The 22830-nt window shown below is 37.5% G+C and overlaps 1 long non-coding RNA gene across 1 annotated transcript; it reads right to left on the bottom strand.

The window, feature by feature from the left end:
- Positions 1–1699: 1699 nt before the first annotated feature.
- Positions 1700–4664, bottom strand: LOC148214752 (uncharacterized). The gene is made up of 3 exons (XR_015797514.1): positions 4201–4664; positions 2430–2550; positions 1700–1980 (listed from the first exon to the last, which is right to left on the bottom strand). It is a non-coding gene; the product is annotated as an uncharacterized LOC148214752 (long non-coding RNA).
- Positions 4665–22830: the final 18166 nt, after the last annotated feature.

Below are 22830 nucleotides of genomic sequence, written 5' to 3'. Positions count from 1 at the left end.
TGTCAACAGGTAGTAGCATGTGGTAGCAGTTGTTTGGGCTCAGAAGATGCCAGGATAAAGATTTAGAAATCAAAAAAACATCCAAGCCACTTCCATTCTGCTACCAAGAAAATTTCATTATCACATCCATGCAGTCACCTGAAGTCCAGCTCGATCTGAGGGCTTTTTACCGTTTTTATGGAACAATTGAGGTTGTTGTTCAATTTCTGCCTAATTGTCAGGCCTAGCCCAAGGAACTCCAAGAGACAATGCCAATTCAGTCCAGCTATGTTTATTAGCTACAGCCTCTAGCAAGAGTCTTCCCAGACTAAAACCCCAGTTCCCAAAGTCCTCCAGCCACAACAGTGTGAATTCCTCAGGGAGGTGCCAGTCTCATCCTCTTGATCCTCCCACGTGGTTCTGGCGAGCTAAGAAAATGTTTGTCTCCCTGAGCTTGGCCTTCATAATTCCATTCCATCACACTAATATAATTCACTCCCACTGACTGTGCCTCTCATCGATCCCCTCTCTGCTTTGCTACCTATTTATTTATTGGTTTGGCTGGTGTGGGTCTTCCGGGCTGTGTGGCCGTGTTCTTGAAGTTTTGTTTCCTAATGTTTCGCCAGCACCTGTGACCGGCATCTTCAGAGTGCAGGAGCACAGACAGGAGCAGTTCTCTCTGTGCCCAGGGTGATGTGACCCTTCTGTGAGTATTTATAGAGATCTGAAGGAGGGGGATTGGGGGTGTGTGGGGGGGGTTGAGTTACTGAGTGGCTGCTTGTTTTGGTGTCAAATCTGTGTGTATCTTCCTGGGGATTAGGCAGGGTTTTTTCTTCTATTGAATTGTTAACGAGGAGCTGCTGGGGGTGATTAGCAAGTTCATTGTGTGAACTGTTCACATGTCCTGGTGGTTGAGCTGAATTCATTGACCTTTTGCAGGCTGTATTTTTCAGGATTGGTAGCCAGGTTTTGTTGATTTTTAGACTCTCCTCTCTTTTATTGAAACTGTGCTGGTGTTTGTGAATCTCAATGGCTTCCCGGTATAGCCTGGTATAGTGGCTGCTGCCTAATCCCCAGGAAGATACACACAGATTTGACACCAAAACAAGCAGCAACTCAGTAACTCAACCCCCCCACACACACCCCCAATCCCCCCTTTCCCCCCCCCCCAGATCTCTATAAATACTCACAGAAGGGTCACATCACCCTGGGCACAGAGAGAACTGCTCTTGTCTGTGCTCCTGCACTCTGAAGATGCCGGTCACAGGTGCTGGCGAAACGTTAGGAAACAAAACTTCAAGAACACGGCCACACAGCCTGGAAGACCCACACCACCCATCGTATGCCGGCCGTGAAAGCCTTCGACAATACATATTTATTTGTTTGTTTGTTTGTATATCACATGTACATAGCCACTCATCTCACAAAGTGACTCTGGGCTTTTATTTTTTTATTTATTTTATGCCACATGTTGCTGAGGCATAGCAGCCTGAATTAGTTCTCCACATTTGGAACACACTTGAAAAGAGGAGATATTATCATCTTGACTCTTTGCTTCAATCTTTCCTTTTTCTTCTCATAAAAACAAAAACTGAGATGACTTCTGTTTCAACTAACTTCTTGATGTATGATTGATGGGGTGAGATACAGTAAAAAGTCTGTATACCATCTGTTCCACATCTAAAAAATTCCAGTGAATGTGCAACACTCTAGACAGTCGTTTTAGGCAGCTGTGATTCCGGGAGCTACAGTGGAGTGAAGATAACAGGTGGTGTAAAGGAAATTTCATCATTGTTTATCATGGGCAATGATATCATTGGCACAAAGCAGCATACACACTTCTTTCTCCAAGCCTTCAGTTGGCTGCTGGGAGGTACAATGGATTCTCTCTCACTCTTCACTGCCCTCCCAACCTGGGGCTGACCTCCCAGATTTAGAGGAAGCAGTGTCTTCATGTTGATAATAATTCAGAAAGACTTTCAGAAAAGAATCTAGGAAGTTCTACAACAACAAACAATATGTTATTTGATATTGATATGTGTTACCAAAGATCCTGTCTCTACCAAAATATTTATGTATTCCCTAGATTCAGGAAAGATCAGAAGTCATTCAGTGAAAGAGTCAGTATATACTGTATATGCTGTATAAGATCTATGAAATGAAGCCAAAAATCAGAGGACAGTAGAAAAAATAAGGAACTTTATATATCCTTTGTGGAATTCTACCTTGCAGTCTTCCACCTGTCTCCTGTTTAAGGGTTATTATATTTGTAAATGTATAACAGTTTGGTTCTACAAACTGCAGAACAACAATTTAAATCTCTCAATTGACAGTGCAATAAACTATTTTAAAATGGAAATACACAAAGCCTTAACATAAACTTAACATCCCCTCAATCTCCCAGAAAATACTGATAAAAAAAAAAAATAGAAAACCCTAGGAAATCCTACCAGATGTCCAGGACAGAACCTTCTTTATATCATCTCTGGGTCCATATTGTCTCTTACTTTACATTGTGATGCTCTGTGGTCGTCAAAATGTTACTCATCTCTGCCTTGATAGTCCCAGGGTCTAAAGTGATTTAACCAGTAAAACCAAAAGTCTGAATCTCAATAGGAAATACAGTGGAGTAGAAAGAGATGGAAACTTGGAAGTCTACATTTATTGCAGAACAAAAAATCTAGCTCAAGAAAGAATTAGTTTTGTGTGAAACATCACAGTGAACAGTTATAAATAATCAGGCTTACCAAGTCTTCCCAAAGATAAATTATATCTGTGAACAGTGTGTGTAGAAAACTAGGCTCTGAAAAACCTAAAAATAATTGCAAGTGATAATAACCAAATCTGAAACCAAAGTTCCCTTATCTGTAACCGAGACGATAAAAGAAGAAAACAAAAAACTCATACGAAAAGACATGAAACTAAAAGAGAGTCAAAGAGGCAAGAATGGAAGTTTTTTTGGCAAAAAATGAAGAATTCTACCTATTCATTTCCCTTCCTTCACAAATCAAACTTTGGTCTACATTAGGATGGGGGAATTATTGTTATCATTTTTCTCCACTAACCACAGTTACTTTTTGTTTTTTGTGCAACTGAGGTAATCCTAAGGTTTTTATCAGAGAATACTCTGAACTCAGAGCCATTGAAACGATTTCTATTTTCTCCATACTAGTCCGTGGTCTGATAGCTTGGCCCAAACATGGATGCCATAGCAGCCAGATCTATTTTTTTTTTTCTTTCTCTTTTTCCAAATGCACTGCTTCAGGCCAAGAAAAATCTCCATTCTCTCTTCTAGCATGAAAGAGATTATCATGATCCTTTGGAGCTAAAGCAAAGATTTCTTTCATTCCATTCCATGTCTGGGTTAGTTTTCTCTGCAGCATCTCCATACCTTTTCATCTTGCTTTGAGGGTACTTTAGATGTGTTTTTATTTACATTATAGTTATGTCATATAGCAACAACATCAAAAGTAGTGGCAGCGATGTTTTTCTATTATTTTCACAGAAGTAACTGTGCTAGGAAAGAAAATCTTTCAAAAAGGCTTGATACAAACTTTCCATTCCTATTTTTATCCCTCAATCAGTATTAAGTTAAGCAGAACAAAGCCTTGCCTTGCAGGCACGGTAACTTAATGACATGGTTTTCCTTAGCATGGCCATTTCATCTGGGATGATCCTTACTTAACAAATTTCCCTCTTTTGGTGTTGCAATAACCAAATAAATGGAAATGGGTCTTACACTATACATGGAACCCAATCTAGTTTTAAAATAGCAACTAAGTTAATAGGAAAATAATACCCATTTTCTTGGTGTTGAGTCTGACGGAACCTAATGGCTCTTAGTTCTGAGTAGACGTATGTAGGAATGTCTTATTAGTCCCGGACCCATAAAAGTAGCACTGAAATAGAAGACTATCCCCAAATGCTACAACCACAAAGCTGGCCCATATAGTAAGAGATGGACATCTTTGCTCCAGATGCATTATTGCATCTTTCTGACTGATCTTAGTAGTTGATGCCTCTCTCATGACTGGCATTGTTAGTTTTACATTGTAGTGAACAGCTGAAATCGATCTAAAGATTGGTTTCAGTACCACACCTCATCCAGGGGGTTAAATGATTTTAAGGTTAGGTTCAGCTTTTTATATCTGGAATTAAAATGTTGGGCTGCCTTGACTTTAAAACATTACATTGGAAACTGAGTATCACACTGAGCTCTACCTGGGTGTTGATGTTCCACAAGTGTAGATTTTCAAGTTGTCTTGCAAAAATCAACCATTGGTCCAACTCTGTCCTGAAGGTCTTCCTGTTTGAGTTAAGCCTAGAAGTCAATGGAAAGGCTGCTGAGAATGTATTCAGCCTATTTATTCCCTACACTATCATATAAACTGAAAACGACATCTGGGAGAAGCATTGGGTTAGTTTATGCTGTCTTCAGAGTTTAAGGCAGGAAGAATAAATGCCAAAGTGACAGATTTTAATTTTAAACAGTGTGGGATCAAACCAGCCCTCTTGGACCACATGACTATTTATATCAAGAAAGCAACACAAACTGTTGTGATTGCCTTGCTGTCTGCTCTTCCTACCTTTGACACTGGAAGTAGAACTCAGAAGGCCCCAGATATGTTCTTGCCAGTTTCTGGTAACTGTTGATGTTAATAGGGTCTATTCCTTCTCTGTTGCCCCCTGCCCCCATCCTCTGGAACAGCATCCCTTCAGAGATACAGATGGAGCTCACTCTTCTGGGATTCTGGAAATCCTTTAAAATCTGGCTGTGCTCCCAGGCCTGGGATTAATATGTTTGTGGGGGGGAGGCAGTTGTGTTTTTATTGTTGTGGTTCTTTTAGTCTGGGCTGTCTCATTTTGTTTTATGTTTTTAACTGTTTTAACCATGTATTGGATTTTGTAAGCCACCCAGAGTCTATTGGAATGAGTGGCCATAACAAATTGAGATTGAGGAGGAGGAGGAGGAGGAGGAGGAAAAGGAGAAGAATAACCACAGTCATATTGCTAATTGGAATTCTATAGTTTATGAAGTATAAATTGAAGCTCATAAATGACAGTGCTTCATTTTGACAGTGGCTATACTCAGTGGCTATACACATTGACAGTGGCTATACTCAGTATTCAAAATTCAACCTCTTCCTCAGAAACTAGCCTGAGAGGTGCTGTGGAGTGAAAAGCATCCACAGTAGAATCATTGGTTGGATTATGTCAAATAGATGTAATAACTGGAAACTGTGACAGATTTTTTACTGATATTTTTGGCCACACATCTCTTCTCCTGAAAAAGCAATCGTTTACTGTTTTCTGAAGCCAGATACCATCATGTGAATAGAAGTAGAACCAGATCCATAATTCTACAGTGTATGGGTGTCATCATTAGAAAGTCTTTAATCAGGAGAATTTTGGAGGCTCAAAAGGTCACTGAGAACCACATTGCACTGTGACCTCTCCCCATTTTTCAGCCATTCAGATTGAGGACAAGCTATTTAAGCCATGACAACTTCATATGTGGCCAGATCCCAGGTTCATTCTTCACTTTTCAGCGATGCTGAATCCCACTATAGAAGTAACAATTGGAATTTATATATATTTGAAATTGAGTAGTAGTGAGAATATATCACTGCAATTTGCCATGTCTAATTTGATACAGGCAACAATAAAGAATCCCAAAGTAAAGAGAAAGCTATAATTTCCATCATGCACTGTTGTAATAAACCTTAGTACAACAGGAGTTTCTTAGTGGTGAAGTCTGCCATCTATTGTTTCTAATGTACACTTTTGTAACATTGATCATCTAGTGTCGTAGGAAATGCTAAAGCATGGAGAGAAATCTAGTGCACATCTTAATAGAAGTGTGTGTGTGTGTGTGTGTGTGTGTGTGTGTATTAATTTACCATTTACTTGGTTAACATTTTCCATTAACAATGTTTGGCATTTTGCAAAGCTGTTTGCCCTCCCCTCCCTCTATTTCTCTCTCCTTTTCTATCTATTTCTCTCTAGGTATAGTTTTCTTGTTCATAATCCTAATGAATAAAAATGCAACAAGAAAAAAAATGCAAAAACTAACTGAAATATGCAAAACTATAAATGAAAAGTGCAAATATTTGTAGAGTATGTGCCAAAATATACTGACATTTTAATATAAACTGTGTTAAAGAGCATTCTCAAATTTGGCATTTCAAACTTTTCATATCTAAAAAAAAGAAAGAAACTAAAAAAACTACAAATAGATTTATTTTGAGACTGCAGTTAGAAAGTCAGGCACTAAATGATAGATGGGATTTGCTCAGACTTTTAAAGAGGTACTGAAAATTAGGCATAGAGTTATTTCTGTGCAATGTAACTTGTTTCAGTGATTCAGAACTGAGTGGAAGGCAGTTACAATTCTCAGAAGCCTCATATATATTTACTCCCAAATAAAGTTGGCACCATTTCTTCATAGTTCTTGGCTGATGGATTTTCTGGACACCAGAATCAAGATAATGGGGACCATCCAGTGATTCTTCCCAGTAGGGCTTTGTCCATGATTCATCAATGATGAGTTTACAGATTTGAGATAGGCAACAATGAATCATTTTTCTACCTATTTTTGGAAGAAAGTTCAACATATAGATCTTTCTTCATATCCTGCAATTTTAGTCACAGTTTAAAAAGTTTATATTGAATTACAAAGTGCTGCAATAGGTTCTACTGATCTCATATAAACATCAGCCGGGGTTGCACCTATATTTCCGAAGGTTTTGATATTATTGAATTGCTACTGCTCTAGAACCCATATGATCCTCTGACTGTACAAATCTTAGGTCCACTAAAACAATGTTTGAACCATTCTTCAGAAATTATGCCCTTTTCCCCTATGGAGAATTGCAATGTCCAGCAAACTATGAGGAAACCATAATTTATGTTGATCTTCCCGATATATGGAGAACTGCACAATATTTTAAGAAGTCCTCCCTTTTGGTTCTTGTACTGCATCTAGCTAGGTTTCAATTCTATTCAGCAGGTCACTGCTAAGATTCAAAATTCGATGTATCATAGAAGAGAGAAGCATTAATGGTGTCCCCAGAGTAGCCACTACTGACAGGAGTGTGACACAAACAATTTTAGTTCTGTGAGAAGATCCCAAGAAGGGGGGTGGGGAGAGTCATAAAAAATATAAGCACATGAGAGCAGTTTTGTGGAGAAAAAATGTTCTGGGGGAAAAAAAAATCATATTCAGCACCGGATTCACTGAAAACCTGTCCAGAGACTCATATTTATTTACTTGCATGATTGTTTCAATATCTGCATGCAAGCACAACTTTTCAGGACTGACTCTGTCTTAAGTTATCTTAAAGTAATGTAGAAAGCACAGTTCATACTAAAATATGGGATCAGTAGTAGTCAGTGAGCAGTCTTCCAGATGCTGGGCTGCAACTTCTGTGACTGCTTACAATTTTCAATGGTGGCTAGGGTTGATAGGAGTTGGATTTCAGTAACATATGGACGGTTGCACATTGCCCATCCTTGCATTAGATCATTTAACTAGTGAGACAACAGCAGTTAAAAACAATACAGAGCGCTGTGCAGGCTAATTAAAAACAGCTTATAAGTAAGCATTAGAACAGCAACAATTGAAGACAATCCAGAGAACTCCAAATGTTATTTTGAAAAACTAAAACCACTTAAAAAATTGCTGTGCCTCTAAAAACTACCAACGTTGGGACCATGTGTGTTACCTCATCTGGGTGGAAAGAAACCCGTGTGGAGTCTTCAGATGAGTAACTTCTATCATGAATATCACAAAGACAATAGTTCTGGCAATGGCCATTCATGCATTGGTCTTTGAAATTGATGGAGCGTGTTATGGGTTGAGATTATGGTTTTAAAATACCAGAATAACAACTAAGTCATTCATCTATTTATTAATATTTATACTCTTTTTTTCTTGGAAAGTAGCCAAGGTGCTTTCAACAGATGGCACACCTTTGCAGATATATATATAAAAAAAGAAACTAACTAAGTTTGATCCAGGTTAAAATGTTGATTGGGTAACCTCCTAAGAAATACAGATGGAGGATAAACCACAAATTCCTCCCTTCCACACATTGGCAAATAACATCTATATCATGCCAAGAAAACTGTGTGGGTGCATCTATGAAGTCACCGGGAGTCAGGTTCTAGTTGAAGGCAAATTCTTTTCTTCTACAATGAAACACAATAGACTTCTAAAACAAAATCAGTGGACTAGTTCCAAATTTATTTACAAAGAAAAAATAACAGAGTAGAGTTAGACAATGTGATGCACTTGCTGACCGGCAGAATTTCTGCTCTCCCTTGACCTTTACATTTAAATAAGCAAGAAATAGGATGCTACAAAGCAAGGCACCAATCTCCAACTTCATCTTTATTTATATCAATGCCTCTGGAAGGGCTTCATCCTAGTCCTGAAGGGATTCTTAGAAAATAAAAATGATAATTGGCTGAAATCCTGTTCATTTTCTTATGAAAAGCAAAACAAAGAAAATCTGTGTGCAATGAAGCAGACTGTTGGATTATACGTAGAGGTAGTGGCAGAAATAAACCTTGTCTTCTAAGTAACAGAGGTTTTGCTATTGGCCATTGAGAGACATTTTGTAAGAACTCTCAAGATCCTAAATGTGTTCACCTGCCCCACATGCTTAATAGGATAAATCCATTAAAATCCATCAGTTTAAAACATATAGTATATTTAAACATATAGTAAGTTGTAAAATGTTAGAATGTTGTACTATGTGAGCCGTTCAGAGTCCCCCATTAGGGGAGATGGGCAGAGATAAATCTAATATTATAATAATAATAATAATAATAATAATAATAATAATAATAATAATAATAATAGCAGCAGCAGCAGCAGCAATAGTAGTATAAATATAGATTTTAAAAAAAAACAGTGCAATTAGTTCTTTGTAACAAAAATGTACGCAGCTTCTTTTCATAGTAAAAGAAAGTGCTTTCATTTTTTACTTGCTGAACCAGTTTAGGCCAAAGGGCAGCGATCACCCAAAACGGATTCAATTGAAGGAAGAAAATCCATTCTTCCTAATCATATGTGGACACCTGCAAGCAAACCAGTGATGCAAATTAATGTTAACATATTATTTTTAAATGCCATACTTTAATTTCAGTGTTAAACCATTACAAGATGTGCCTTAATATAAATATCAAAATGTCAGCCTGAAAATAACCACACCAACCTGAAAGAGAGATGAAAGAAAAGGAGCAATAGTAAAGATAGCAGTGCTCTTTAAAGGAGCCATTATTTACCTTCTATTATTCTCAGAACAGCTACCTCTATTAAATTGTCAAGAACTAATATATGTTTCTGCAGATCCATGTTGCTTTAAGGTCTTTTTTCTATATGCCAAAAATGGCAGCAAGGCCAGGAAGCTCTTCCTACTGGGAATATTCCACATATAATCTGAATGTGTATAGTTCCTAGCACTATGAAGGTTTTCCCAGCATCCACCCTAGAAGGAAGTCATCCAAAGTTCTTTTTGTTCAGAAAGTTGATAAATCAAAGCTGTAGTGTTAGTGGAATGGGGTTAGAAGGCAGAGAAGAATACCCAGTAAAATACAGGGGGAAAATAGGCTACTCAATCCCCTAAAGTTCAAGGGTTCTTGATGGTCATAATGATGATGATGATGATGATGATGATGATGATGATGATGATGATGATGATGATGATAAACTTCTGAATTTAGTTCAAGATATTCCCCATCCACTAAGTTCATACCTCAACTACTGTTAATGTAAAATAAATAAGAGCTGTTTTGGGCTACTAAAAAACTATCATTAAAAAAAAATACTTCTTAATTGTAGAAAAAGGGAGTCTGGTGGATCAGCCCATTTTGGTTCTTTATACTTAACAAGAAAACAGCACATTTGTCAATGTTCCTAACCTGGCAACCTTCAGGTGTATTGAATCACTACTCCCACCACCCTGGTGGCCGAATTGGATAAGAATGATAGGTATAATAGCCCCACATCTCTAGAGGATGCCAGGTGATGAATCTAAGTGGGGACACCTCCAGAATTTGAGTGGGTGGGTGTTAAATGTATTCCCTTCTGTTCAAAAAAAGAAATCAGTGCTCTCATTGCAAGTACATTCCCCAACACCTCTGCTTCCTTGTTCAGAATGCTCTATCTCAAGTCTCACACTGCTATCAGTCACTCCATTTCCAGCTTAATAGAATCCAATGTCACTCTTTTGCCTTTCTACACTATGCATATTCCTCATATTCTTCAAGCCAACAGCTGTTCTGACAAGAGGCCAATTTAAACCTGTAGCTTGAAAAAGTATGACTGTGACTGTTATTGTTTGACTCATCAAAGAATAGCACATTACAAAGAACAAACAAAAGAATCACGTCTTTGACTGGTGGTCTTGGGAAATTCAAGTTCCAGCCAAGAAATAGGAATTATCTAAGTAGCATCTCAAAATATGAAATATGACCAGCAAGGTTGCTATACATGTATTTAATAAATAAATAAAGGTGGTGCTTTTGTAACCCCTGTCATTGGGTCTGGGGGTTAGGAGATGGGGTGGAGCCCATGCATTGGTTATCTTAATTGTTATGGATGGATCTGCGTTTAGCCCAGATGCTGTTTTATATGTATTGTTTTTGCGTGTTTTTGTCTTTCTGTTTGTTATATTTTTTAACGGTGTTAGCCATCCAGAGTCATTAACTTGAGATGGGCAGCCATATAAAATGAATGAATGAATGAATGAATGAATGAATGAATGAATGAATGAATGAATGAATGAATAATACAGCCAAAATATTTAGATGATGGTGATGATGGTGATTGACTAGAAAACACATGAACATAAAAGGCAATAAGTTATTTTTACTCTTCTGAATTCTGTCAGACAAAAGAGGACAGTGTTTATAGGATTAGGGGCTAAATATTTCTGTAAATAATATTCTCCTAGGCCAAGAGTTCTTGTGGCTGTAGGCATGTAGAAGAAACTCCAAGACATTACTGAAGAGGGGATAGAGCCAGAATTTCTAACTCTGCTTTGCATTTGGTAGTTTCTAAAATAGGAATAGGCATTCTGAGCTTGTAGAAGTATAATGTGACCATTTTGCCATGTTTTCAAGCTGTAATTGAGAGGAAGTTGTGCTCCTTTTAGTACTTAATTGGGCTCATTCAGTGGTTTACTACTAAATGTCAGCAGTGGGATTTTGAGGGGCTCCAGGTTCCCCCAAAGGCCACAACTTGCTAATATTTCTATAAAAGCAACACTAGGGTTTAGTCCTATCTATCATTCTGTCAACATTCCATAAAGGCTGAAAAGCAATAATACTAAGATGTTTTTCTGGAACTTGAGACCAATGGTCCAAATATAGATATGGGGCTTCTTGAGAATAGTGTAGAAATAAGCCACAGAGCTGGCATCAGAAAACCAGCATGTTATAATAAATACAACTTGTGTTGTAGCAACCTAAACTAAGGATGTTTGCGCCATAATTCCTGTCAGCACCATGTTATACAGGTCTGTCCCATATATACTAAAAGCATGTGGCAGCAAGGTGCAGGGTGGGAAGAAGTTGGGGAAAAGTTGCCAACTTTTGTAGGGCAAATGAAATTAGTTTTATTTTACTAACCACTAAGCAGAATTATTGTTATTAGTCAGGCTTGCTTGTGTCATCTTTTTCTTTTCATTCTTACTTACACGTCTTTCAGCAACTGGAAATTATAATCACATTATCATAAACTAGAAATTAAGATAATGGTACAATCACTAAGCATCGTTAGTTGAAAGATAACTTCATCAAAATCAAGAGAACTTATTTCAGAGGAAAACTATGTGGAATGGGAACTCTAGTAGGACCCGTTCTCTCACCTCCCCAAATTAACCACTCATTTGTAAAGCCATTTCCAGATATGTATCTTGTCCTTGTATCTGAACTCCTACATTGCTTTGCTGATACTGCTACAATTCATAAGAAGTGTAAAAAATAGATCTTTTGAAAGTGACACTGTTAAATATTGCACAGTCACTGTGATATTGCAGAGTCCCTTCACTACAGAAACTAAAGCAGACCTTAACATGTCAAGAAATTTAAAATAAACATCTGTAGATCATGATAAAATAATATAGTAATACTTTAACATGAGAGCCAGTCTGGTGTAGTGGTTAAGGCACTGGGCTAGAAACTGGGAGACCATGAGTTCTAGTCCTGATTGAGGCATGAAACCAGCTGGGTCACCTTGGGCCAGTCACTCTCTCTCAGTCCTAGGAAGGAGGCAATGGCAAACCACTTCCGCAAAGTGGTTTTGTCAACTTTGTTCAGGCACTTGTCAGGAGTCAAGAACACACACACACACACACACACACACACACACACAAAATACTCTAACACAACAAGCTTCTATCAAGGTTGCTCCTTCAATCAATCAATCAATTCTGCTTGGCCTCATTAGAAGTCATACCTTGTTCCCAAGGATGAAGACCTGGCAGAGAATTTGAAAGGGCATGGAGGATAAGAAAGAAGCTTGGGTGACTCCTGGTACCGTACCAACCCCAGCTGCAGTAAGAAAAAAACAGGGTGGGGGCCTGTCAATTCTTTTGTCATCTATGATATCTGATGGTACTATTAGGTGTGTGCAGCAGAGGTCTCAGTGGTGGGTCCTCCATCACAGCTCCGGAGGCAGTTCCAGGAACTCTAGGTGCTCATGAGGAGAGTTTTCCATGGTCCATTTCTGACTGACTGTCAGTTTATTTCATTCAGGTTTTACATGAAAGGCATACATTCAACTTTGCAACTGATAACCATTTCTGGAGTCAGACAAAAACATGTTCCAAAACCTTGGATGCACAGGAATAATTCAGAACCGATAGGGCTATTCTTAAGTTCTTGGGTCTAGGATGAAAATCTGCCAGTAAGCCTTGCTGAACCTGGGAGAGGGGGGGACGGACTTCTGAACAGACAAGGCTAGGATGGAGCTGTAATTTACATTATCCTTGCTTTTTGACTGTCTCTCAGAATTGTTCATTTTCTAACTGTAGTCCTTTTCTCTGTGCATGTATTGTAGCAACTTGCATTTTTCTCCCCAAAAGCCAATCCTGTTCAAAACACTGTCAGGTGTGTCAACTTCCAGTCTATTTCCTAGATACTTCTGTAACTTCACTGAAATAATAAAGCTGTGGATTTGCGTCAAGTTTGTCTCTGTACTTTACAAAAGGAGCTGCTATCTGGCTGTTAACACTTTCAATGAGCTGTTTGGGCCACCCAGATGAAGCTGCTACAAAATGGAGCTTGCATTTTGCAGTTAAACACTTCAAGGAGATAAGCTACTGCTACATCAATTATCTCCCTGGTGAGAGACCGTGATGGGAATTCACACTATCACATTCCATTCTGCCAGCAGTTCACATCTACTATGAGTAAAAATAGAACTGTGATGGAATGAAGATTTTTTGAGGGTGTGAAAACAAATAGAATTACCCAGGAGTGTGACTCCATTTTGACAGGGGTGAAAGTAAAAGATATATTAGAATTGCATATCCAAAACAGTCAATGACTATATTATATACTGAAAACAACTATAATAGAAAGGTGGGAAGACTTAAACCTATCTTATTAGTATCAGACAGAGTAATTCTTCTGCATTTTTTTTCAATAATTTCTTATTCAGTTTGATTAAAACATCACATGGAAACTGCTCTCATTCGTTTTTGTTTTTTTTAAGTAATGAATAGTAAAGAAACCTTCACACAAACAATTGTACATTTATTTCTACAATGAAGACCTCTTCATTACAAATAGTCCACATTGCAATTACTAATGCAGAGGGGATCCTCTGCCATGATAACTTTTCTATGAAATTCTCCGCATGGATGGTTCACATGGCCAGCTCTTATATTTTAGAATATTAGCTAAGCTAATTAGCTTATTAAAGATGCCCCATGTGACTTGTTGGTATGGGCCTCTGTTATCATGTCTTGTGCATTGAGTTTATTATAAAATTTAATGCTTGAATGAGTCTACTATAGCTATTTTATTTATTTATTTATTTGTCACATTTATATAGCCGCCCATCTCACACAAAGCTATACAGAGAATAGCGGTTGATTAGAACACTTGATAGACTACATCCAAGATTCCCCTCAATTTTGTTTTTCAATTAAGATCTACAGAAGAAATCCTTTATTGGCATCCCTTCTAAATCTACATTCCAACGAGTGGTAACAGTAGGAAGGGGATCCTCTGCCATGATAACTTTTCTATGAAATTCTCCGCATGGATGGTTCACATGGCCAGCTCTTATATTTTAGAATATTAGCTAAGACTTTCTAATGAGGAAGAAGCATTTGCAGAAGTGATATACAAAAGAGTTATGAAGAAGTGTTAGGAATTTTGAATTGGTTTTATTTATTACTTCATAACTTCCAGTTCTACAGAATTTAAGGCCATTTAATAGTGAATTTTACCACTGGTATCCTAGACTTCTCACTGATCCTGGGTGCACACATATGGGACACATATTAATCTCCAGGTATCATAAGTCCCATGAATTTAATAGCAAGTTTATTTAGCAATTAAGTCCCAATAAGTAAATGAGGATTTCCTTGTCAGTGGGCTTAGCACCACAGCTCTAGAATTGCTTAGCCATTCCAAGTTTTGTATATTCAACTAGAGAATTTATAGTCATAAAACTAAGCTCCTTGTAGTCAGTATTAAACACTAAGATAGCACCACTGTTCTTCATACAGTGCAAAGCTTACACAAGGAGATCTGAGGTTGAACAGAAAAGTATAACTGTGTGGTTCTTCACCTTCCGTGCAATTCTGAAAGCAAGTCCTGGATATTGATAGCATGTTTCATGACCCTTGGGCCTGGAAAGAGTTTTCTTGATTTAAATCAAATACGTTTAGTTAACTCTTGAGTGTGGTGTAAATATTTATCTGGCAGCCTGACATGAAGGTTGCTCAGGAATTAGAGAGCCTTGCATTCTTTTTCATTTGTATAGGAAATGTATGGGCAAATTTATTCAGTAGCTGAAATCTGATTTGTCAAAGTTGACTGCTCTGAGCAATGTTCAAGTGCTATTGCATTGGAATCTAGTAATTTTATTTGGACGATTAAATAACGAAAGTTAGGAATATATTTCTAGGGGAGGAATTAAAATCTGTGAAATTGACAGTTTACTTGCATCCTTGGTTATTTTTTTGAGAATGTACTACTTTGGATTTTTAAATTTTTTATTTATTTATTGTAAAAGATATGTATTGGCATCTATCCTAGCCAGTTAACAACAATCTAACCAATATTTAAAAATACAAATACCACCTCCCTCCCCCCACAATTAAAGACCATCACACTCTATCCAGGCACCATAACAAACTCACACCAACTGTACACGTGCTGGGTTCGACTCACATCCTAGTTCAGCACTTGTGGGAAGAGATATTGGGGGAAGAACACCTCCCAAATCCTGCCAGAAGACACTGCTTGATAAAGGAGACTGGAACACGTCCACCCTGTCAGATCAGCAGGTGGTCCCTGCTCCTATTTAGTGATGATATCTTTGCTGCCAATAATTGCAGCCTGATGCATATTTATATACATGACTTGCTTCTGACTAGATATACATACAATTGTACTTTGGAATGGTGTCCAGATAAAGCCCTCCCACCTATCAGAGCCAACAGCTTCAAAAGACTTGTTGAATCAGATAAACTCCTGCTTAATGTATTCCTCCCTCAGTGCTGAGGCCTGAAGTAGGTTGTATTACTTTGCTGAATATAGAGTACATGAACTGTTCAGAAAACCTCACTGAATTCTGTGGAGCTGAGTGGACATATGTGGTTCTATATTCTAAGGAAGTTGTTTTCCTTCTTAATAATGAGTGGAAAATAAGGAAGGGAGGGAGGGAGGGAGGGAGGGAGGGAGGGAGGGAGGAAAGAAGGAAGGAAGGAAGGAAGGAAGGAAGGAAGGAAGGAAGGAAGGAAGGAAGGAAGGAAGGAAGGAAGGAAGGAAGGGATTATTTAATTCTATTTTGTGTTTCATTTTTTCAATGGAAGATGTGCTCCATTTCTTCTCTCTTGTTTTGTCATGCTTCTTAACAGCACAATCATATGCTTCTCCTCTCAGAATGAAGACCCACTGAAACCATTGGAGCTGATTCCTAGTATAGCTGATGTAGGAAATCACTGAAGAAACCAAAGAATGCATTCTTAAGTGAATGACAACATTCAATTGATGTAGGCGTCAACTGCCATTCCTACCAAACATCTGCGCAAAGTAGGAAATGGTGCATGCCTGTGTGTTTTCTGAAACCAGGCTTTGTAGTTTCTTGTTGTGTTGAATCCCCTTCATTCTTGAAACCAATTTGCAGAGGAAATAATTATGCCAATTTCAGGCTGGCATGATGACTGGGTCTAATCCTGGACATATGACAGGCAAAGCCTTTTTCAATGGTGGAGGATTATTTCTGCTCCATCCAATCCCTCAGAATGCCCTAGCTATAAATTATTAGCTAGCCAAGCTCTTAAAATCTATATAAACTGAGATTGCTTTTTTCCCCCCTTTAACTTGTTTATTAAAATGTTTTTTTTAAAAAAATAGAATAAATAACTACAAAAAGAAGGAAGAAGAAAAAGAGAAAATGTGGTGAAAAAAAGAATATCCATAAATAAACAGGAACTTTATAATTGTCATGAAGCTCATTATATGATTGATTGTATAGAACTAGGTTCATTAGATCATTTAAAAAAACTAGAAATTTCTAGAGAACTCTGAAAATGATATTAATATCATCACTATCATTATTTCAAGAACAAATGCACATAATCATATAAGAGAAAAAGAAAAAGAAAAGAGATAAGAGAAGGAAAAATCAATAAAACCAGTATTAGAAAACGACTACATTTTAAATCCCTTCTGCCGACAGAGATTTACAAAGAGACTGCAATTTTAAAAGAGGGAGAGGAATGTTCTATTGAATCTCCCATGTCCGTTGCTATGTTCAATAAAACTCTACAATTTTTTTTCAGAGAAATGCTGCTTCCTTTTTGTAGAAGGTCAGTGGGCTTGAGACGATGATAAAACATTTTGCAAGGGTAAATCAGCAAAAGGCAAGCAAAACCCATCCAGGGAATCTGCTGCCAGTTGATTTTTAAAATTGGTTTTATTTTATTAAGAAGAGAGAAGTAGCATTCCTAGCGTTGTCTCACTTTGTCCATGGGGACTTCATATATCTTTCCAAGTGTATTTATTGCTCCCCAAAGAACAGGCTTTGACAGGCTCAAAGTCTAAAGTTCCCTATTTGTTGACAGAAAATGTCGGACAGCCAGCAATAGAGTAAGCTTACATGTACTGACTTGGTATCATCGTAGCTTTAATTTGAAAAACCTGCTTCCCCAGTGACGGGAAACATGGCTTTTGAAGGGAACATACATGCATTTGAATGCCACACCAGTGGTATTGTTTTCCACTGAATCCTGTGAATTAAATGACATATCTGTCACCACAATAGGAATCTGTAAGAGTTACTACTATTAGTCATGAAATAAATCTTCAGTTGTCTATAGGATGAGAGTCAACGCTTTGCAATATTTTGCTACGTGTTGATCAGACGTGGAAGTTAATGTCTCAAATGAAGACTTTTTTGCTCTGTTTTCTTGCTGTTTGAGAGAAGATCCCTCTTATTCTCTTCCACATCAAAACCTGTATACTAAATAGAAAAAGTATAAAATATAATGATGTGTTTTCTTACTATATCTAGTTGGGATTTTTTTTTAAATCCATGTTTTCTGGATTTTCTCTGTCTAAGAAGCACTTCTGTTCTCACCTTAGAGAAATTTCAGAGATTTTTTTTAATTTTTTTTTTTAATTTTCTGATTTTTTTTTATTAGAGAGCACTGCAGCAAAACATCACTGTACCCCTGAATTCTCCAATTATCATCCAGTAAATCACAGCCTTTTTCCAACTTTGTCCTGAACCTGTAAGGATAAATAGGGATCTTTAGAGCCCAAAGAACAAAAGCCACATCTCTAAATATATTTTTTTAAATTTAAAACTGAACAATGTCTCTGACCTAGTCCTCTTTGCTTCCAGGAACTATGTCCTAGGAGGACATGCATAAATGCCAAAAAGTACAACCTGAGAATCCAGGAGAACACACGGACCTCAAAACTTGGAAGTAACCCTTCAAAGTTTCTGGTAAATCCTAATGTTTACCGAAGAATTCTGGTAAAGATGGAAGAGCAAGTATATTAAATAGAATATTTTTATTAAATTAAAATTAAATACTGCTAGCTCATGCCTTTTTTTCAATCCTGGCCATGTTTATCCCATGCTGACCAACTGCCATGGTGGTCCTTGGCCCCCCAAAATGTGGTTCAATCATGTTAATGGAGAGAAATGAAAGGTAAGGGGCAGGATGTAATACGGTGGTAGGAGATGGAGAAGATGGAGAACAAGTGTACCAGCAGGAAGAGAAAGTACAGAAGGAGTAGGGACCAAATGACAAACAGAAGAATGGAATGGAGCATCAGTGTCTCCCTAAGTAGCATCTAGCCAGAGTTCCCTCAGCCCCAGGTACCACTGGCAGTATTGAATGGGCATTTCCAGGCAGCAAGGATGGCAATAGATGTGTGTGATATGTGTGTATGTGTGCATATTAGAACCACAGGTCATGAGAGATGCTCATGAGAGGTTGTGAGCTACTCAATCTAAGTGGAAAATTTCCCACCAGTAGCTTCCATCTGGTGTTCTCCAAAGTAACACTAGATCATCTTCAATATCCTTTGCAATAGCTGTCTTGTAATTCTAGATTCAACTGACATTCATCTAGCAGGGGGATGGGATCTCTGGTGATAAGCCTCAGGACACAGGGGTGTCCACAGAGGGAATTTTAAAAAATCAAGATGGTGGTTGCAACCTTTTTATGGGCGGGGCTTCAGTTGTGCAGTTGCAGCTGACACTTTGACTTTCTTCACCCTCCCCTTTTCCCCACAAGGCACCACTGTTTAGGGCAGCTGCCCTGAATTTGCTTTATAGTAATATTAGTCCTGCAATTTAAGGAAGGGAGGGAAAGAAAGAACTGAAAGTTTCTAGTTGGAGCTGGTTGGAACTGTAAAGGCTGTTTTGGAGGCTGTCTGACAAGCTCTGGAGAGCCTAAATTGCTTACCTTTGTCTTTCATTCCAGAAGCCTTGGGAACTTTTTCAGACAAGGCAGATGGTGTGTATCACAATATCCCTTCTTGGAAGCAGACTTCAGGCTTCAGACTCAGCACAGCACAATGGTTTCCCCCACTGAGAGCAAGTACAGTATCTAGTTTTCTAACTCCTTTGAACTGCAGCACAATCTAATTCTTTCTGGGTGAAAAAATAATCTGGGTTTCTCAATGGAATCCTATTCTATCACATCTCTATTAGGGCATTGCTTTTGTGGTCATACATCATATTTTTTTTCCCTCTCACTTTGGGCTGAAACATTCAAAGGATCTCAATGGCATGATTAACATCTGTTTTGACTACTGAGTAGGACAGAATGTTATTTTCCCACATTGCTCCTTTTATTACATCATAGGTTAACAAACCATAGAAGATAAGTGTTGGATAGTAACTTGGATCTTGGCAGGGACTTTGAATATCATCTAGTCCAACCTGCTTTTGACTGCAGGAATTCACTACTACAACACCCCTGACACATAGGGATACAGTTTAAACACCTCCAGAAAAACAATGGGATCAAACATATTGTAATTGTATATAAACATTTTCACAATAAAGATAAAAATAAGACTAAAAATTCAGCTAGCATAAATCAAAAACAGTCTGCTATAAAATCACAAACTAAATAAAAACAATCCCTCTTGTAGTAATACATTGCTAAGTTTTAATGGAATGCAAAACAACTCAGAATTTCCACCAAGTGAAGACAATGTGTTGCCCCAGAAGAGTTGAGGTAAAGGGTTGAACCTGATTAATTTAGTTGCACAGAGTGGTCAAATAAAAAAAAAACATTTTATTTATTGGTTGGTTGGTTGGTTGTTGCTATGGGGGGAAAAAAACTCACAAAAGTATTTCACATATTAAATAGAGGAAAAAAGTCCAGTTAGTTAATTCTTAAATCAGTTTAACTAGCAGGAAGAAAAATATGGGAACTTATAACTTAGAATATGCACTCCAGGTTTCCAAATAATCTTTCAAATGAGATTTTCAGTGGTAAACACTAGCTCAAATTTAGAAAGAGAGATGAATCAGTTTATACAACTGATGGAGAAGGAGAATGGAGGTTCTACCAGCCTGGGAGCATCAATAGTATTGCATTCATAAAAATATCCTTTTTTTTTTTGTCTTTCTCTTAGTTCACGTACTGCTAGTGTATTATTGAATATTCAATTATTTAATACTGAATAATATTATTCACTTTTGTTCATCAACATCTAAAAAGCCAACAAGTTTTCCAGAACAAAATGAATAACTGAGAATATTGTCTAAACAAGAACTACTATAGCACATAAACATGTCCTATGACCTAATATTTTATTTTGAGCACCACACCTCCAGAAAAAACCAAGTGAAGCTGCTAAAGTCTTCTAAGAATGACACATTGGTCTCCAGTCAATACAAAATAATATTTTGTTGAATTAACTGTAATTTGAAAACTATAGAAATGTGATATCTAGAAGCCAAAACTATTTTCAATTTACATTCGTATAGATATTCACTTTCCTTATTCTATGCTTCCCTTGAACATTTAATTTGGGGCATTTTGACAGCCACTTATTAATAGCTACTGCAGTTTTATTATTTTGCAAAGCAGATGCAAAATACCCTATTTTAAAAGAGATGCTGAAACCCTCAGGGATGTCAGCCCCTAACTGAAGATTTTGCCATTATATGCTATTTGGTAAGCCATGCATATATTGATTCATTTATTCATTGCACACATCCAGAGATTTATATATTGCTGATTTCAAAGACTCATAGAAACAGCCACCGAGCCTTCAGAACACCAAATCCAATCAAAAAATGAAAAAGGCCACCTAAATGACTATCTACACTTCAATCTATCTGCTGGACTAGCTAGATGTTTAAGGTCTTCCTAAAACATAGCAAGGTTAGGGCCATACAGATTTTAGGTGGAATACTGTTCTAAATGCAGACATGGCAACAGAAATATTGCAGTTCTTGGCTAACATAATAATATACATATGGTTTTAAAGCTATTATGAGAAAAGATACAATCAGAAATGTAGATTTTGAGAGGAAATATATATATATATATATATATATATATATATATATATATATGCAGATTTCAATGTGTTGTCTTGTGCATATCCAACATGTTGATCAAGCTTCCTCAGCCTACTGCATCCCAGATGTTTTGCAGCTGCCATCCAAGGAATTTCCAGTCAGCATAGCTGACGGTAATTCTTCAGATTTGTACTTCTAAGACATCTGGGGATAGAGATGCCAAACGTGGGGAATGCTGATATAGATTATGCAGGATCTGCAAAGCTTGCTGTTTCTTACCTAGTAATATAACTAGCAAGAATTGTAATACACAACATTACAGTTATCCATCAGCCGGGTGCTTTTCCATTCTGCAAGGTATGCATTCTGGTGACTGACTGGAGGAGACACTTATCACCAAATTTGCTAATTTAAGGCTTATGTGAAATTTCACATGGCTCATATCTGGAGGGTGAATTCTGCTATCACACACAGATTTGGCTGAGGCCATAGGAGCTGTCTTATCTCAAGTAACACTCACTCCAAGATTTCCATTCCTAGTTCTCTTTTATTTTCCTTCTGTAATAAATGTTTGCCATTAAAATGGTGTGCTATGACATTGATTTTTACAAGATTATTTCAATGGCATTTTTTAATTCAGAACAAACGGATACTTGTCCATGTGTGTATCTATACACACTTGTTCCAACCCAGTCAGTATATGTCATCTCCCAATTTTACGCTTATTTTATATTATCATTTTATTTTATTTTAAAATGTCTGTGCTGCCTAATTTGGAAAACAAAACAGTTGGCTATACAGCATGGCATAAAGTTAGCTGGTAATAAAACATGGATAAAAGAACATAGAATTTTTCAAAAACCACATAATTGTATGTATATTGAGCTCGTATTGAGCCAAAAGAGCATCACTATTATGAATGATGATAAAGTATTAGTCTCAGTTTCTAATGCCAACAGCTGTTCTCATTGTTCCTGATAATAATCTTTCTTTCTTTCTTTCTTTCTTTCTTTCTTTCTTTCTTTCTTTCTTTCTTTCTTTCTTTCTTTCTTTCTTTCTTTCCTCCCTTCCTCCCTTCCTCCCTTCCTCCCTTCCTCCCTTCCTCCCTTCCTCCCTTCCTTTTTTTTTTTAATCACATAATACAATACATTAGTGATAGTGTTGCCCTAACTTGGATTTGGCTTCATGAAGAGAACACATAGCCAGTATAAATTTGGCTTTAGCATGACAATAAGTAGCCAATGAAGAGTATTTCAAAGAAATTCTCACAGGAGAAATGTGGGATTCTTACATTTATTTCATTGTAAGGTGGCCAAGAATTTGGTTGAGTGACCTGCTTTTCATTGTTCAGTCATCGTTCCTATGATTTGCACTCTTCCTGGCTTCCCCCATTTTAATTAAATCTCAAAGGAAGACATCATAAGGAAATTCTTCCTCCTGGATTTCTCAGTGGCAATCCTGCTGTCCTTGCTAAAGAAGAGCTCTTTACTCTGGAGAAGTAAACTTTTTGCCCAGAAATTGAGTGCAGAATTTCAGTTATGGCCTACCCTAATTCTGAGTAATTGGCCACATGGATTCCAAATTTCTGCATTGGCAGGAGA

The sequence above is a fragment of the Python bivittatus genome, unplaced genomic scaffold, assembly GCF_059951505.1.
Source record: "Python bivittatus isolate LINGU-HERP-01145 unplaced genomic scaffold, Pbiv_v1 ctg000590_np1212, whole genome shotgun sequence".
NCBI classification, from domain to species: domain Eukaryota; kingdom Metazoa; phylum Chordata; class Lepidosauria; order Squamata; family Pythonidae; genus Python; species Python bivittatus.
Note: the sequence above shows the minus strand (reverse complement) of the source record. Positions and strands in the feature narration are given on the sequence as shown.